The sequence below is a fragment of the Harpia harpyja genome, chromosome 2, assembly GCF_026419915.1.
Source record: "Harpia harpyja isolate bHarHar1 chromosome 2, bHarHar1 primary haplotype, whole genome shotgun sequence".
Taxonomy (NCBI): Eukaryota; Metazoa; Chordata; class Aves; order Accipitriformes; family Accipitridae; genus Harpia; species Harpia harpyja.
Genome location: NC_068941.1, coordinates 19,081,821 through 19,101,257, shown reverse-complemented (window position 1 = coordinate 19,101,257; position 19,437 = coordinate 19,081,821). Strand labels below are relative to the sequence as shown.

At 41.5% G+C, this 19,437-nt stretch overlaps 1 protein-coding gene across 7 annotated transcripts in view; it reads left to right on the top strand.

Annotated features, from left to right (window-relative positions):
- Positions 1 to 19,437, top strand: part of WDFY3 (WD repeat and FYVE domain containing 3) — a 187,911-nt gene that overhangs the window by 16,962 nt on the left and 151,512 nt on the right. The window lies entirely within an intron of this gene.

Genomic DNA, 19,437 nt, shown 5'->3' with positions numbered 1-19,437 from the left:
TAAATTTACTAATAAGACACATGTGTTTATGTAAACCATTTCCCTGTGCATTAGAAAGTGGGAGGCACAGTTAGTAGTGTTGGAAGCTTAGCTGTGACCTTTCTGACTTGCTTATTTTTTAGCATTTAGGTATCTGTCTCGTAAGTAAATTTATGAACAGTGCCAGATATTGCATGTTGGAGTCCTGGAGCACTCAATGCTTGTGGCTTTTCTCCTTCTCCTTCCTTAGCACTAAAACCGAAAAGAATGGAGGGGGTGGGTGGGATTGTCAGACCTTCTTGTTTCTCAACAAGGAAGGGCATCACACTCTTGATCCACTATAGCTGTTCCAGTTGCACTTGGGTTAGTGTACAGTAGTGTCTGAAGAGTGGGCTGGAGTTGCTTTACTCTTTGAACAGGTAAAATGGATCCCCTGACTCCTGCCTGAGCTCTGAATGTCAGAATTGTTCACAGCATTTGCCAGAGAGCCAGGAGGGGAATGAGGGGACTGCTGATGAAGTTGGTGTAAGGGGCACTTGGTGCAGAGCAACTCATTAATCAAAATTCTGAGTTGTTGCAGAAGCATTTGGAAAGGTAAGTGGCTTATTTAATTCAGAGCTTGGACATTACAGATAAAGCTATGCGGCTTCGTAGCGTATTCACAATAAGGGGCTTTAAGGATTGTATTATTGCCATCTGCAGCAATCCCCAATATGGGGGGGGGAGAGGGGGGGAAGTGGAGTTTGAAATGTGCTGCTCTCCTGTTATGGTGGTTGATAGTGAAATGCTGCTGTGACCTGGCCACTGCTTCTGAAATTGCAACTGGTCAAGACAATCTGCTGCAGGTGTAGTGACAGCAAGAGGCTAGTGTGCACAATAGCATCTGTATCATTTTCTTGAGGAAAGTTCAGGGCTGGTGAGTTAAGCAGAGAAGAGCGGGCCTTTCTGTAATTGCTGGTCTTTGAATATCTTGGATATACAGAATCAATGTGTGTTGTGTCCAGTATGTTCATTTGTGTAGGCTTTCAGGTTAGCAGCTTCTCTCTTTCCCTTGACTAGAGATGGTTCTGTTCTTGTCTGTCTACTTACCCAGGAGCTGACAGGCTGGACTGGTGGCTTATGGGGAGGATATGTTAGATGTCTCCCTTTCTTCTTAAATTGATCTGTGCTTCCACTGCAATACAGATCCTGGTATTTCTGCTTCTCTTCAAGGGGAGCTGCTGATTCCTGCAATTGTTGCTGGAAGTGGTCTGTGCTGAGCACAGTGGGTAACGCTTGGAGTTGTAGGGATGAGCAGAAGAGTGAACGTTGGTTCTGTCTTTGCACAATCAGTGAATTTTGCAATATTCTGGACACTAGCTAGAAAATAACAACAGGGCATAGCATGGCCAAGATGGCCATCTTAGCATTGTTGTCATGTTTTTTTATTTTTTCTGAAGTGCCATGGGTCCTCTTGAGTTTTTTCTGGGTGGCTTTCAGGGTTTGGCAGTAATGACATGTACTTCCACATCAAAAGAAATTCAGCAATATTGCTGCATCATGTCTTTGCTGACTCTGCAATGCAGCAGCATTGGGCTGTGAGCCCAATTTGTGGTGGGAAGATATAAACCTTCTGACCCAGAGGTGAGAAGAACCAAATGGCCAAGACTTAGAGCAGAAAAGAGATAATCACAGAGAAATGCAAATTTTAGATGAGGAGATAAAACTTTTGTTCTTTTGGTCCAAGTCCTTAATGAGAGGGCTATAATTAGGCTAGAATTATCTTTATGGATTCTGTACTGGCAAGCTAAAATTCAGCTGCCTCTTAATCAGCATGCAGTATCTTTGCGGTCTTTCACGCTTGAGTCAAACCTCACTTTCACTCTTTGTGCAATGCCAAAGCGTACAGGTCTGCACAATACATAACCACTCAGGAAAACCTCTTTTCCTGCTCGTTCTTCAGTGATGTGTGGTTCCTCGTAGGTTGATTTGTCTTCTTTTCTCTTATGAATATTTTGCCAGTTCTGCTGTAAGTATCTGCAAAATATCCAACTGCAGAATTAGAACTGTGTTAGTGTTTGGGATTTTTCGGTAGTTTATGATTCCGGTTCAAATGTTGTGATAGCCACAGAATTCACAAAGTTCTGCAGCAACAGGAGAGGTCATGTTTCATGCAACTTAGCCTTAGCGACAGCTTTCTCCAACGCAAACATGTCTTCTGAGAGCAGGGCTGGAAAAGCCAGGTGGTAAATTCTTGTGGCTTGGCACTGGCATTAGGACATGTTGCTTTTAGGGGAAATAAGATGTTTTTAGTAAGGGTTAATGTAGAATTTAATGTTTTATGTTCCAGTAAGCTAAAAAGTAATGTTTGAAACTACAGAGGGCCTTCTCTTTAGTAGGATTTAACATGTGGTCCTTCATTTATTAGCTGCTGTGTGCTAAAAGGACTTTTTTTTTGTTGCTTATTTGTTTTCCTAATGAGGAGAAGGGTGGATGTTGTGTAACTTCTCAGGCAGCAGTGATTATGCAACTGATCCTGTTATTGTGGAGCCGAAGTCTTTCCTAGTCCCTGAGCACCAGCTGCTTGTGTTCTGGTTGCTGCTTTTTTTTTTCCTTTTCTTTTTTCCCTCCTGCGACCCCTGCTTAGTTTGTGAACAAGTTATTTTCTTTCCCGTGTTGCTGTTTCCTTCGTTCTCCAATGCCAGTGAGACAGTGGCTCATTTGGGTTTATTATTCAATTCAGTATGCTGCAAAATCAAACTGCCCTTGTATATCACACGAAGTATGTAATGTATAGAGAAATGAATTTTTTCATGAGAAGAAGCATTTCTTGATACTTTATGGGTATATAAGAAAAGGCATTTGCTTGGATCTAAATGAAATGTTATTGCAAATGGCCTTTGTTGCAGCTAAGGTCAAAAGTTATGAGATCATGTTCTCATGATTAGAAGCATGTAAAAAGCTGGTTTTTTGTGGTGGTGGTTTTTTTTTTCTTTCTTTCTTCAAAGGGTGGGCTTGAGAGAAATTTTAATTCTCCCTCTATGGCCCCCAGGGATCACCACATAAAATGTACTCCTGGGTATAAAATGAGGTAGTTGTAAATCTCATGCTTTTACAGCCAAGTGATCTCACTGCAGTGTAATAAAGGTGGCTGATATACTGTAAAAATGCTGTACATCTTACCCTATTCTCACTTCATTTTCAGTTCACAATTTTATGTCATGCTGTTTCCATTTCAGGTTACGTGGCTTCCCATGAGCTTAAGTAACTGTAGACAGGCTGTTTTGATCTGTGATAAACATTCAGAAACCTGCCTGTACAGTGCTGGGTGATGGGACAAGAAATGGTAGACTTTTAGACTGCAATGCTGTTCTCTGCTTACAGATGAACTGAGTATACCATATACAAGTCCCAATAAACAAGAAATAATAGTTGATCTGTGATACCACACTATTTGCTACACTGCTTTGCGTTTCCATGTCAAATGTAATCTGTATCAGTCATAAATAGGCTCTAGTGCTTAGTGTCCTGTATCGGGAAATAAATTGGGGATAAGGGTTTAAGGTCCTTATTTAGTTTGTAAGCCTTATGTTAAACAAGTTATAGGGAATGCAAAGGATGCATTTTCTTGCTCATGGTGTTTGTACTGTGGATCAGGTATTTGGGGAGATGTCAGGTTGTCTTAGGATTTGTGAAAGTGCTGTCATTTGTTAAGAAATTGTGGTCCTTTTGGTCTGAGCTATTTTTGTTGGAATTTCTTTTCCTTCAGTGACAATATGCCTCAATCCGCTTTAGATAGACTAGGCATACAGAAGATGTTCTATTTTGCATGTGTAATGTGTATACTTCAGTCCTGTCTACTTGTATCTCTACCCCTCATGGTAGGAACATTGAGTTCTGGCTTAGAAGATACTGTGTTTCTCAAGTATAGCCTCACCCAGCTATGCATGTTCAATCCATTTTTTATAGCCACTTTTGTCACTGAGTTATTAGATTATTTCTGTTGTTGGTGAAGACTCTGCTAGAGTTCATACCTCAGCCTCACAGTTCCTGCACTACAAATGCAGTTGTACTTTATCAGAGCTCCTGATATTGGGAAAGCCCAGAAAGTAATGATGAGGAGGGAAGGATTGCAAAGATTTTTCTGGAAAAATATCTCCAAACCAAGAAAATAGCTAGATATTATGGCTAGCTGTTTGTCACCATGGTGGTGGGGATGCCCTGGTCTAATGTGGAGTTCCCAGAAGCAATGCTTGTATAAGGCCCATAACTTAATTGAGAATTTTGAAATCATTCTTCAGACATTCTTGGCTAAGGTGTTCTGTGGTCCTAATCCCAGAGTTCTTCTCAGTGACCTCAGAACTTCTCCAAGCTGCCTTTCTGTGGCTTTTGGGAACTGTCATCTCTGGCCATGAAATGGGTGTGGGTTTCGGGGGGGGGGTGGTGGTGGTGTTTGTTTTTTCTTTTTTTTTTATAAAATAATGGAAGGAATTTGGAAATCAGTCTGTAACTTACTAGCTAACTTGTAAAGGTCATAGAAGGCCTGCCTCAAAACACTTTGGAAAACATCAGGTTATGACCCTGCATAAAGCGTCTTTGTGTCAGATTTGTGTATGCAGTATTTCCAGGTACCAAAACAAACACTTGAATGACAGTGAAATGGAAGGTAATACACACAGTTTAACCTGGACTTGAGAACTATGTCAGATGCTTTTTGAAATACAAACCTGTTAGTTCAGGAATTTGCCCACAAATTTATTTGAATTCCAAAATAATAGTGATTCTTTAAAAAAATACAGTGGAGTGATTTGTAAGGAATGTATGTCTGTTCTGTCTGCTGCAGGAAAAAAGGTGATTATTTGAATCAGTGTGCTCCTGGAGTGTTTATTGTTTGCCTCCATGTCTCTGCTTTGTACATGTGGTTCTTGCAATTGATTCATCTAGCATTAAGTGCTGCAGTCCTCAAGAGGGTTTTAACCACTTTTTAGCAGTTTCAATGAATACATGCATAACTTAGCATGTGACTCTGGTTGTAGTGGTGTGTTTGACAAGGGCTGGTATGGATTAGTAACTTAAAAGGCTTTTTTTCTTACTACTGGTTTCCAAAATAGTCAGCACTTGAGCTCGATGTCTTAGAAATTGAACAATTTAGGAGGAAGATGTTTCTGTGCTGCTTTGGACAAAATCCCCCCCCCCCCCCTTTTTAAATCTGGTGGTTTCTCTTCCAAGTTGCAGTTGCCTAAATCTCCCTTTTCTTTTTAAGCCTTAGTGCACTGTTGAGTTTGGTTGTTGGAGAGTTCATTTTCTGTTGAAGGCAATGGAAAATGATAATTCTACATGTACTTCTATCAAGTTGCAGGTAAGGGTTGGCACCAATTTATGGTGGTGTTAGGAACACACTGGAAATTAACAGCAGCTCAAGTTTAGTAATATTCTTGAAGAATTTCTTGATTAGTCTGTAATGGCTTTCATTAAGTGCTCTTTGGATTTTCTACATAACTAACTACTAAGGACATATTCATGAAATGTTAATTCTCTTAAAAAAGAGTTTGTGTTACCCAGTCAGGAGAGACTTGAGAAGAATTTTAATCAAGAGTAGTACTTGATCACACTATTTAAAGGCTGTTTACACTTCAGGTTTTGATCAGGAAGGGAACCAAGGTGGTGATGTTTCATTGCAAAGGTGGCAAAATATTATTGCCGAAATTGGTCTCTTTAAAGAAACTTAATTCCAGCTTGAGATCTCCTGACAGACCTGGGTTGCAATATGAAAATCTGTCATGTTTGGAAGTTGAAAGACATACAGGTCTAGTATCCTGGTTAAGCGATTATTCTGGTACCTTGCAGTGTTCAGCAGTTCTCCTTGTTTCATCATAGCAAACCTAAATACTTCTGACTGTGTTGTGAAAAGCCCGATTCCTTCAAAATAACAACCATACAAACTTTTGTTTATTATGATTATTTAATGATGTGGGCAGCAAGCCAGACATGACATTTTCTTACAGAATTGGTAGGAATCTACAGTCATCAAATTGATTAGCTGGTGTCTTTAATGATATTTTTCAAACTAACTGTAAGGTAAGGCCACTCTTTTTTTTTCCTGAAAAATAAATCTGAACAGAAGTAAAGAACAGTTTTTAAATAGTGTTAGCATACAGCTTTTATACCTCACCAGTTTTTAGCTTTCTTTTTACTTCATGTTTGCTTTTTCTTATGTACTAGAATGGTAATGAAATTTTATGGTATTGGGTTGGTTTTGTTAGTTTTTTTTCATTATGGACATATTTTTTGTGCACTTTGGTTATGGCACAAATAATTTTAGCCAGAATCATGTTTTTTCTGATTTACTCTGATATTTCTAGTGCAGAATTTTTGAGTAGTTTTAACTTTGCAATAGGAAAAATAGTTGTGACCAACTAAGATTGCATTTAGTATAAGAGTAGTAGGATTTTTTCGTTTGGTAAATACTCCAGGTGGATAGTAGAAGAAGAAATTGTAAAAGAATGATATTGTTTGTGGCTTACAGGCAGAGGAAGAAGAGATCCTTCAAATCATATTTGGAGCAAGTTGAGTAAGAGTGTGTTAAGGGGAAGGAAGAATTAAGCTGTATCATCAAGTAGTTGCTATATTCCTCTACCTAAATGTTTCCCCTCTTCCTCCATCAGCAAAAAAACCAAACCAACCCCCCCGCCAAAAAAAAAAACCCACCCAAACCACAACACAAGTCTAGACAAACTTAAAATTCATGCATACGCAAACTCAATAACTACAAATCTGTTAGAAATATTTACTAATAAATATATGATTCTGTGCCCATGGTAACAGGGAGAACTGGATAACTGTGGAAAATGAGTTAAAATTATGATCTATTGATACTTTTCTCTTAAGATATTTCTCATGGTTGATCATACAGACCACTCAAATAGTGAGATTACTGGATGACTGAAGAGACATTGCAATTTCATGTTGGCAAGTGACATTTCCTTAAGTCATTCAGTGTCTTTTAATATTTTTTTTTTTCCTGTGTGTGTTTAAAACTTACCCATTTGAAATGGTCTGGATCTGAAACTTTCTTCCTACTGAGTCTTTTTACAGATCTTGTGCTTTGAAGGGAAGGCTTTAATTCATTTGTGGTTTTTTGTGTAAAGACTTTGTGTCTGAAGTCTTGGCACGACAAGTTCTCTTTGTGTGGAATACGTGCTTGGACAGAAAGAAAACATTGAAAACTAAATCTGTTATCTGCATTCTTCCGCTTTCAACTTCTTAGGATTGCAAGGCAATACATCAAGTTACACTGTTAATTGGAGTATTAAAATGGGTATTATTTAGTGGTCTGAATCTGATTAATAATCATCAGGAGTGTGTATTATGAGATATCTTTGGCCTGTGATCCCTCTCTTGGATCTAACATCTCAGACTAAAGGAAAGGAAAAAGCAATGAATGAACTGACAAATGAAGGGATTGTCTGGGGAGACACTAGAGGAATGTTGGTTTGAATTTTGAATGTGAATTTAACAGCATGAGATCCATTGTGTGGAAATATTTTAAATACGCACACAATGAAAATTTAGCTATGATGCCTGAACAAATTAAAGCCCGTGAACTGAGTGTTCTGTTGAGCTCTCCCAGTTGTAAAGTCAAGTCCTTTTGAGAAACAGACTAGTGTGTTTCAAGTGCTGAGTGCTACTTCCTGGAATAGGAGAAAGAAGTACCTGCTCATAATTTTTGCAGATTACTTTAACAGTGACTCCATTTAGACACTTCTTTTATTTCTTTTTAGGACTTGATCTGCAGTACCTTAGTTTCTCTTTGGTTCAAGAAAAAGGAAAAATCAATTAGCTTAGTATATTAAGTGCCAGTGATGAGCTGCACGGGGAGGTCTGACCCCCACAAATGGCTGTGGGAGCTAATCTTCTCTTCAACTTGGGGGTCACTAAATTAAAAGATGACTTTTTACTTTGGACACTCTTTGATTTCACACTGCAGGCTGAAACAGTTACTGGGATATTCAGTATTGTTTTAGTCTGTTGGTGTTTGTTGGGATTTTTAAAAATTTTATTTCTAACACTTGTATTAAGCCAGTCAAGACAGGAATAGTTTGTTTCAAAATGAGATCCCTGGCAGCTGCCAAAAAGGCAGAACCCAAAGCTGCGAAGACTTTGCAAGGAGTCTGCAGAACAAGCTCTCCCAGGAACATGGTAAATAATCCTGGACAATATTCAGAAGGTCTCTCTCCTATCAGGATGGTGGTAGTAGTTCAGTGGATTTCTTTGTTTCCAGGTAGCTATTGGAATAAGGCATCATCTCCTTTATCATCGGAAACTGGTAAACTGTGCGGTAAAATAGACACTTATGGAAATTGTTGTCTTAATGTTCCTTTTCTAACATGGCTTGTTACCTCAGTTAAGTTAGAAATGACTTGGACTTGGAGAAAGCTGTCCTAGTATATGGTAGCCTTGCAAACTCAGTACAAATGACTGGTTACAGATGGGAGTTCAAGGACCTGAGTAAAGAGACTCTTTTGCAAGATGAGAATTGGAATTCTGTAGCACTCTTCTGAGAGGTGAAAGTTCGCAAATTGCAATGAGATGGCTAGCACCACAACAGCTACAGGAATGTTTTATAGCTGTACAAGTGCTTTGGAAACAGACTCTGGGAGCTGAAGGTTCCTGCTGTGGAGTGTGATAGAATAAATAAGTAAACCTTTATTATTAAGATTTATGTATATCATCACCTTCATCTTGTTCGGTTGCAATGTTGAACAGAATCTTTAGGATATTCATAAATGTTTAAATATATACTGATATGTACTTTTGGTGGTCAGGCTGCTTATTGCCTTAACTCTGTCTGAGCTGGCAAAATTGAGAACAGTAACATTTAATTTAGCAGAGAGGGAACAATTTCTTGGAATACATGTGCTTCAGGGCTTCGAGCCCAAGGTCTCTGACCAGAAAAGAGTTCTTGTAGAACAGAAATAGCTAGCTGGAAACCCGGAAATGAAACCTCTGCAAATTTGTTTCTTCTGATCCCTGGGAGTACCTGGACACCAGCTGTGCAGCATGCAGCCTAAAACCAGTGTGCTTAGCCCAGGGCAGAAGGACTGGTGGGAAATGTGTGCAGCCTGGCTGGCCAGTTACCTGGCTGACCGCTTCCTCTTTGCCTGCTGCCCTGATTTTCCTTTCACTCAACACGCACTGAGCAAGTGGCTTGGTGCTGCGCATGTTATGAAGCCTTGTTCCAGGCTTTTGGGTGAGGACACTGTTGAGGAGATGTGTGTAGGCTAGAGGTGCTGGCCAGGAAGCACAGCTACCTCTCCATTATTTGTGGGGCAATTTCTCCATGTCACAGATGGACGAAACCCACAGATTCACAGATGCAAGAGCTAACGTGATGCAAGGTCAGCTCTTGTCCTTACGAAAACATTACCTGAAGTACATCACCACGCAGATAGGTCAAAGGTAGCTCACCAGGTGTCGTGGTTTAACCCCAGCCAGCAACTAAGCACCACACAGCCAGTCACTCACTTCCCCCCCCCAGCCCCCAAGTGGGATGGGGGAGAAAATTGGGAAAAGAAGTAAAACTCGTGGGCTGAGGTAAGAATGGTTTAATAGAACAGAAAAGAAGAAACTAACAATGATGATACTAATCAAATGACAATAGTAATAATAAAAGGATTGGAATATACAAATGATGCACAATGCAGTTGCTCACCACCTGCCGACCAATGCCCAGTTAGTTCCTGAGCGGTGATCCCCCCACCCCCTCCCCCCAGTTTATATACTAGATGTGACATCGCATGATATGGAATACCCCTTTGGCCACTTTGGGTCAAGTGTTCTGGCTGTGTCCCCTCCCAACTTCTTGTGCCCCTCCAGCCTTCTTGTTGGCTGGGCATGAGAAGCTGAAAAAGCCTTGACTTTAGACTAAACACTACTTAGCAACAACTGAAAACATCAGTGTTATCAACATTCTTCTCATACCTTCTCATACCTCAGAAACATAGCACTATACCAGCTACTAGGAAGACAATTAACTCTATCCCAGCTGAAACCAGGACACCAGGGCAGCTGCTTTTGAGCAGTACCCTGGACTTGACCTGACTCCAGGTAGGACCACTGAAATGTCATGCCATGATTCTCTGTGAACCTTGTTAAGGAAGGGTTGTTAGCACAGGTCAAAATGTTGCCCCCACGCTGGGGATGCTGGAGAAAAACTTGTCACAGGACTTATGTCCTGCAGGACATGGCAGCTGGAATGGCTCTTGAGGAACCTGCATGGATCTTCTAGGGCTGGATGTGAGTCAAATACAAAAGATTCTGCTAGTCAGGAGGTCTGTATGCTTGGGACAGCCTGCCCTCTACCCAACACGTCCTATAGTATGTCTGCTCTCTGTTCTTTTCCTCCTGCTTTTCATTTACTGCAGACTTAATGACTGTTATTCTGGCCCCCAAGCAGATGCCCAGAGAGAAAATTATGTCCACTGGTAAAAAGGTTACCTTCCCTGTTGTAAAGTGGCAGAATAGGCAGGAAGCTGAAGGCTGTTATCAGAATTAAAAGAATCCATGCAGTTGAGAGATTTGGGAAAGCAGAACAGTAAGTCAACTGACTTTGCACCTTAAATATTAGAAAGGGACGCTGGGATTAAGACTCACTATATACGTTACAGTGGGGAAAAGAACCTCTCAAGATCTCTCAGGTTGGAAGAAACCTTGGCAGGCCTGTAGTCCAGCCTCCTGCTCACAGCCAGACCAGCTGTGAGATGGGACCAAGTTGCACTGGGCTTGATCCTGTCGTGTCAGAAGGGATAGGCAAGGTAGAAGAGGTGGTGGGGTGGCTATCTATGTTAAGGAATGTTTTGACTGTACAGAGCTACACGATTCTGATGACAAGGTGGAGTGCTTATGGGTGAGGATGAGAGGGAAAGCCAATAAGGCAGATATTGTGCTGGGAGTCTGTTATAGACCACTGGACCAGGTTGAAGAGACGGATGAATCATTCTACAAGCGGCTGACAGTAGTCTCAGAATCATGTGCCCTTGTCCTCGTGGGGGACTTTAATGTTCCAGACATCTGTTGGAAATACAACACAGCAGTGAGTAAACAATCTAGGAGGTTCCTGGAGTGTTTGGAAGATAACTTCCTGACACAGCCGGTAAGTGAGCCAACCAGGGGAGGAGCCTTGCTAGACCTACTGTTTACGAACAGGGAAGGACTGGTGGGAGGTGTGATGGTTGGAGGCCATCTTGGGCTTAGTGACCATGAAATGATAGAATTTTCAATTCTTGGTGAGGCAAGGAAGGTGGTCAGCAAAACCACCACTACGGACTTCCGGAGGGAAAACTTTGGCCTCTTCAAGGCACTGGTTGAGAGAGTCCCTTGGGAGACGGTCCTGAAGGGCAAAGGGGTCCAGGAGGGATGGACATTCTTTAAGAAGGAAATCTTAATGGCTCAGGACCAGGCTATTCCCACGTGCCGCAAGTCGAACCGCCGAGGAAAATGACTGGCCTGGCTGAACGAGGAGCTTTTGCTAGGAGTCGAGAAAAAAAGGAGAGTTTATCATCTCTGGAAGAAAGGATGGGCAACTTGGGAGGAGTACAGGGATCTTGTTAGATCATACAGAGAGAAAATTAGAAAGGCAAAACCTCAGCTAGAACTAAATCTGGCCACTATTGTAAGGGACAACAAAAAATGTTTTTACAAATATGTTAACAGTAAAAAGAATCCCAAGGAGAATATCTATCCTTTAATGGATACAGAAGGGAATGTTGCCACTAGAGATGAGGAAAAGGCCGAGGTACTTAATGCCTTCTTTGCCTCAGTCTTTAATAGGGAGACCAGTTATCCTCAGGGTACTCCACCCCCTGAGCTGGAAGGTAAGGATGAAGAGCAGAACATACCCCCCTTAATCCAGGAGGAAATAGTTAGTGACCTACTACGCCATCTGGACACTCACAAATCTATGGGACCTGATGGGATCCATCTGAGAGTACTGAGGGAACTGGCAGAGGTCCTTGCCAAGCCACTCTCTATCATCTATCGGTGATCCTGGTCAACGGGGGAGGTCCCAGATGACTGGAGGCTTGCCAATGTGACACCCCTTTACAAGAAGGGTCGGAGGGAGGATCTGGGGAACTACAGGCCTGTCAGCCTGACCTCGGTACCGGGGAAGATTATGGAACGGTTTGTCTTGAGAGCACTCACATGGCAAGTCCAGGACAAGCAGGGGATCAGGCCCAGTCAGCATGGGTTTATGAAAGGCAGGTCCTGCTTGACCAACCTGGTCTCCTTCTATGAGCAGGTGACCCACCTAGTGGATGAGGGAAAGGCTGTAGATGTTATCCACCTTGACTTCAGCAAGGCCTTTGACACTGTCTCTCACAGCATACTTGAGAAGCTGGCATCTCATGGCTTGGACAAGTGTACTCTTCGCTGGGTAAAAATCTGGCTGGATGGACGAGCCCAGAGGGTTGTTGTGAATGGAGTTAAATCCAGTTGGCGGCCGGTCACAAGTGGTGTTCCTCAGGGCTCGGTGTTGGGGCCAGTTCTGTTTAATATCTTTATCAATGATCTGGATGAGGGGATTGAGTGCACCCTCAGTAAGTTTGTGGATGACACCAAGTTGGGAGGCTGGGTCAATCTGCTTGAGGGTAGGAAGGCTCTACAGAGGGATCTGGACAGGCTGGATCAATGGGCCGAGGCCAGTTGTATGAAGTTCAACAAGGCCAAGTGCCGGGTCCTGCACTTGGGTCACAACAACGCCATGCAGCTCTACAGGCTTGGGGAAGAGTGGCTGGAAAGCTGTCTGGCAGAAAAGGACCTGGGGGTGCTGGTTGACAGCTGGCTGAATATGAGCCAGCAGTGTGCCCAGGTGGCCAAGAAGGCCAACGGCATCCTGGCCTGTATCAGAAATAGTGTGGCCAGCAGGAGCAGGGAGGTGAATGTTCCTCTGTGCTCGGCACTGGTGAGGCCGCACCTCAAGTACTGTGCCTCAGTTCCGGGCCCCTCACTACAGGAAAGACATTGAGGTGCTGGAGCGTGTCCAGAGAAGGGCAACCAAGCTGGTGAGGGGCCTGGAGCATAAGTCTTATGAGGAGTGGCTGAGGGAGCTGGGGCTGTTTAGTCTGGAGGAGAGGAGGCTGAGGGGAGATCTTATCACTCTCTACAATACCTGAAGGGGGGTTGTAGTGAGGTGGGTGTTGGTCTCTTCTGTCGGGTGGCTGGAGATAGGATGAGAGGAAATGGCCTCAAGTTGCGGCAAGGGAGATTTAGGTTAGATGTTAGGAAAATTTTTTTTACTGAGAGGGTTGTCAGACATTGGAATAGGCTGCCCAGGGAAGTGGTTGAGTCACCATCCCTGGAGATATTCAAAAAGCGAGTGGACGGGGTACTTCAGGACATGGTTTAGTGGGCATGGTTGATGGTTAGACTCGATGATCTTGAAGGTCTTTTCCAACCTAAATGATTCTATGATTCTATGTGTCTTGAAAACCTCCAAGACTGGAGACAACACAGCCTCTCTGGGCCCCATTCCAGTGCCTCTGTGTCCTCAGTGGGGGAAAAAAAGCTTCTTTTTATATGCAGTCTGAATATCTCTTGTCTCAATTTATGCCTGTTGTCTCTTGTCCTCCCACCATGCAGTGCTGTGAAAAGACTGGCTTTGTCTTTGGTTTGCCAGTAGCCTGTGGCACCTTTTAATATAGGTCAGCCTTCAGTCCTTGTTAGGAAATTGTAACTTTGTGATTAATTCAATAAAAATTAATATGAGCTTGGAATTAATGACAGGGATAGCATAGTGATATATTGATTACATTATGCAATATAACATCAGTGGGTGTAGCTATATTGAGCAAGCTAGCATGTAGACACTAATTGAGAGTGAAAAAAATCTTTATTTACTTTTGAGTGTATTATTAGGAAGAACTTATGCACTTTTCTTCATAAAAGAAAAAAATAACCATCCCCCACCACCGAGGCAATTGAACATAGTACTTAAAATTGTGTTGTAAGGCTCCAAATATTATCAAGGCAGCTGATCTGTTCACTAGGAGTGCCAGAGCATCTGTCCTCCAGGGAGGTATCTGACCTTTGGATTTCAGAATTTTAGATACCAGTCATTTAGATAATCAGGGTTTGTCTCTCTATCTAGAGGGTTTTATTCATTCCTGTGGAGAGCTAAAGGACTAGCTTCCTGAAATAAATAGAGAACCCCTCTCTATTGTTCTAGTTTTTGTTTCCGATTTGATGAAGCAAAATATGTGTGTTCACGAAGGTTTATTTTATTCTTTCATAAATAAAATAATAGCTTGTATAAACAATACAGACTCACTATTTGAATGTGTATTTGACTGATCTGATTAAGGGCCCTGTCTTTTGATATTTGATCAACTTAGAAAGTATGTGCATGGTGACTAATCTTTATTTTAGAAGAGATGACCACTGTAGAAAGCTTGACTATCCTTATCCTCTTGGAGATGCACAGAGATGAGAGGCACTGGATGTAAGCAGCAACAAGGTAAATTACAACTAGGATAGAAACTTACACCATGAAGGTAGTCAAGCACTGGTGTTGGTTTCTCAAAGAGTTAATGAGATTTCCACCCTTGGAGACGCTCAGAACTCACCCAGACCTCTGAGCAACCTGATCTAAGCTGACCCTGTGCTGAGCAAAGGTTAGGCCACGTGACCTTCATAAACGCCTTCCAGCCTATATCATTCTGTACTTACGTGTAAACAACATCCAGTATTTCTATGATAGGAATCATAGTGCTGTAACATTAAGACCCAATTACTTAATTGGAAAACCTCTATGTAAAAAGATAATGCTTCTTATCAAGCATTTAATAAAATTTTATGTCACAGGTAACCTGCAAGTCAGTTCAGCATATCTATGTAGGGAGCATCTTGAGATTAATGCTGACAGATAGTGATTTATTTCCACAAGAAGCACATTTCTTTGCAGTGAAGAGCAGAACACTGTTTATGGGTGATTGTGGATTAATGCATCCTTGGTAAAGACTTTTGTAAATTGAGGATTGAGTATAGTAGATGAGAATATTCTGAAGACAACTTGAAATAAATTTTACTAACCTATTTAAATGTACATGGTTTTGATGGTTCGTTTGGAGGGGGAATTAACATTTAGTTCCATTTGGAGCATCAGCTTATGCTTTGATAATATCTACTATTATGTTGTCCAGGTTTTGGCTGGGATAGAGTTAATTTTCTTTCTAGTAGCTGGTATAGTGCTATGTTTTGGGTTCAGTATGAGAAGAATGTTGATAACACACTGATGTTTTCAGTTGTTGCTAAGTAGTGTTTATACTAAGTCAAGGACTTTTCAGCTTCTCATGCCCAGCCAGCAAGAAGGCTGGAGGGTTACAAGACGTTGGGAGGGGACACAGCCAGGACACCTGACCCAAACTGGCCAAAGGGATAATCCGTACCATGTGATGTCATGTCCAGTATATAAACTGGGGGGAGTTGGCCAAGGAGGGGGGTGGATCGCTGCTCAGGTACTAACTGGGCATCAGTCAGCAAGTGGTGAGCAATTGCATTGTGCATCACTTGTTTTGTATATTCTAATTCTTTTATTATTATTATTGTTATTGTTACTTAATATTATCACCATTATTATTATTATTATCATCATCATCATTATTTTCTTCCTTTCTGTCCTATTAAACTGTCTTTATCTCAACCCATGAGTTTTACTTTTTTTCAATTTTCTCCCCCATTCCACTGGGTGGAGGCGGAAGTGAGTGAGAGGCTCTGTGGTGCTTAGCTGCCAGCTGGGGTTAAACCATGACACATGCAAATTTAATTAGGAAGTAATTAAAGAGTGAAGTAACATCATGCATGTAGGATAATTTTCTTGTTCCTTTTTCAGTCTAATTTTGGCCTTGACTTAATATAAATGCACAGTTTATGGAGCACTTCTTTTCAGTGGCGTAGAAATCAGGGGTTGCGTTGAGTCTTCCTGACTCTTCCAAATGACTGCGGCAACACTGAAGCGAGACTTGGGCTCTCCAACAGAATTTGCCTGCAGTAAATGAGACTAGATTTATTTCCTTGACTTTCATTGTCTTGCTTTAAAACAGCTTGAGTTGTTGGTGTTAAACTTTCCTTGTTTTTAAATTCTACCCAGTGCCAAATTGTTGAAGTTCTTTTCTGGTGTTCTGCCTCTCTGTGTATAGGATGCTTCTGGAGGAGATGTGAATGCAGCTGCAGCTCGAGCAGTTTCTCTAGGGTGATGTCTCCTTTTATTGTAGCTGGTTGGAACTTTGCATATATATCTTCTCAACGCTTTGCTGTGTTGAGAAGAATCTGGCTGAAATGCAACCCATTAAAGACTAGAATCTTTCAGAGTAAGAAGGGACTATTGTGTGAAAGGCATGGGAGCACATGGTGCTCGAGATATCATCTGTCAAGGGTTCTGTAGTTTGATTGCTTATAGCTCTACTAAGTATCTAGTATCTAGTAAGGCAGCTGTAATGATCTGTCATTATGATCCCTTTTGTGAGGGTCTTCCCCTTTCCTGTTGAGTGTTAAGGTGTCTATGTTTTGAGGGTTGGCATGGGACATGGCACGTTGTCTCACAGAGTGGGATATCTTCCTTTTTACCCCCTCACCCTTTCCCTACACCCCCCCTTTCTCCGTCCTCCTTTTTTCCCTTCCTTTAGGTATTGCCTAAATTTGTATTTCTTTTCTCACATTCTATGTACAGCAGAAATAGTGTGAATTCAGATATCAGCTCTTGCTGGTATATGGTCCTGATCTCTTGCCTCAACTGGCTAAAGATGGGCTTTGTCTTCATGTCCCTTGTAGTGCATCTGGAAGTGTACCAGTGGTCTAGAGAATGTGTGCTAAGCACACATCTCTACTTAGAAAAGGCAGAAATTGGACTTTGGTCACGTAACGTTTATAATCCCTTTGATTTCTTTCAGTTAGAAGCAGGATTTTATCTCTGTCAAACATGGAATAAGTACTAGCACCCAATTACTGTAGTTCCTAGCAACAACTGTTTTGGGCTTCAACATCAATGCCTTGTTCAGCTCCCACTGATGTGCGTTTTCTTTGTATGTAATGTCTTCCTTGACTTCTCTCTGATATAACATGTAAGTGAGTTTTGTAACTTTGCAAAACATGGAAACAGGTAGGAAAATGGCTGGTTAGGTCTGAATAGGTTTCTGTTGAATACCTGTGGTGTGTAGCACAGAAGAAACCTGATGCTGTTTTAGGGCTTTCATTTTTTTAATATTCCGTGGCACCAGTATGGTATGTGTAAACTTGATAAACATAGTTTATCCACAGGGGAATACTTGCAAAATATCTTAAATGAGGGGAATGCAGCTAAGTTGGAAGTTTGCATAGCATTTGTATTTCTTTTTCAGAAATGAGATGTACAAAAAAGAAGATTTTTATGGTGTTACTTCATCAATTTGCTTCTTTGCAGGAACCAATTGGTTTGTCATTGCTGAGACTTGTTATTCAGCACTTTTTGTGGGATGGCTGATGAGGGTAGCAATCAAATTCTATTTGATTTGTTAAACTGTAGAAACAGTGCCTAGAAGTACTGAGATACTCAGTCAAAATAAAAATAGACACCTAACTAAAACCCCTGGTGGAATACCTGGTGGGATGCAGGAACGCAAACGTTTTATTTTGGAGCAAGCAAATTACTTAAATGACAAGGTCAAAGAAGTAATGGCAGCTAAGAGAAATTATTCAGATCATACATACATAGTATTAGAAATTGATTTAAACTTATCAGCATCAATTCTGAAGAAGAATGTTTGGATAAGCAGTAGTCAAATTTCAGTTGACTATATTGTTTATCTTAACAAAAAATGTTTATAATAAAAAAGTGCATTTATTATAATATATATATTGACCCAATGTATTATGCAGTTAAAAAACCCCAAAGCTTTTATTTATCTGATGGAAAAATATTTTTTATAATCTTATGTAATTATACAAACTACATAAATAAACTCTTCCAGAAATGCCTGTAGACTGGGACTTGTCTGAAAAAGAAAATGTCTGTTAAACTTGATGGTAACAGCTGTGAAGTGTCACTTAGGTTTTTATTGGTCATGCTCAAGCTGGCCACCCTAATACTATGTTTTGAAAAAATAGTTGCAAATGACATGTTCTAACTCTGAACCAAAGGAGGCCCTTCAGTGCAGCAGGGAGCTTTATGTAAGCCATGGGTGGGAGTGTTTTTGGTGACTGAAACTTATTTTCTGAATGACACTTGATTTCTGGAAAATAATAGATGTGGCTGCTGCCAGAGTTCAGTGGTGGGTCATGAAAATGAAGTGACTCAATGCTGGGAGCCAGCAGCATGGCTTCTCAGTTGTGCTGGCGTCTGCTGAATCACACGCTGTACATGACACTTGTACATCAGTGCAGATGTATTCTGGTGGATGAGAAATCATGAAGGTATTTGTTTTGCACAGCAAGTGGAAACACGGCAACTCTTTGTTATGTTTGTTACTTGTCTTTTACTTTTTCATGAGGTAATTGCCACTTGATATGCTTCTGGAATGGTCATGAGAAGACACCTAATGCAAAATGGGTACTTTGGTTCTTCGCTATGCTTCTCTTCCATTATGGGTTTCAGCAGCCTCTGGATAGTGTGGTATTTGCAGATGGGAAAGCCATTAGCCAGAGAGCAAGGTGCCACATGTCTTCTCACTGCATGTCTGGAAAGGTGCAGTCTGCCCTTTCTGCACCCTTTCAGTGGACAGAGATGGGGTAAGGAAGCCTGTAGGCAGTGCAGCCGTGGAGTCCCTTATGTGCCTGCATGCCACCAGAAGGTCCATTGTCCCTGTGGAGGGTCAGGAACCTAGGTCAGATGGAGAGAGGGTGAATGGCCCAAGAAATCTTTGAGGAAAGGTAAATTTTGTGTATTGGTTGTTTGGAAAACATAGATCCTTTCCTCAGGCACGAAGAGGAAGGAGTTTATTTTCAGTGTTTAACATACCAGTATATTTCCCAGAGGCACTTCTCCTTTACAGCAGAGACTTGATTAAGTGGGAGGTAACCAAGCTATGCCACCCCCTTGGCACTGACCAGAAAGGGTTGTCCTTTCTCAGAACTTGCAGCAGGGGTTTTGTCCAAGTGTAGTGTAGTTGGAGGACATACACTAGCTGCCATTTCTGCTTGGGATGCTTCCGAGAGCCTTCAGTGGGCTGGGGGATGCATGAGACTGGTGTTGCTTGAACTGTCTTGGGTGCTTCCAGAGTTTTGCTGTTTGTGACCAATGGGTTCAAAACTAAGCTTTTTTGTTACTTAGTTATATTTCTTTGGAGGATGTCAGTCTTCCGGGATATTCAAGGTTGAAAACTTCCCTTTTCTCATTGCTGTAGTATAAAAGGGGTGTGCTATTGGCTTTGCAGCCACTTTTGGTAACTCAGCTGATAACCACAGGGAGAATTTAAGCTTGGGCAATACTAAAGATTGGTTGATGTAAGTACA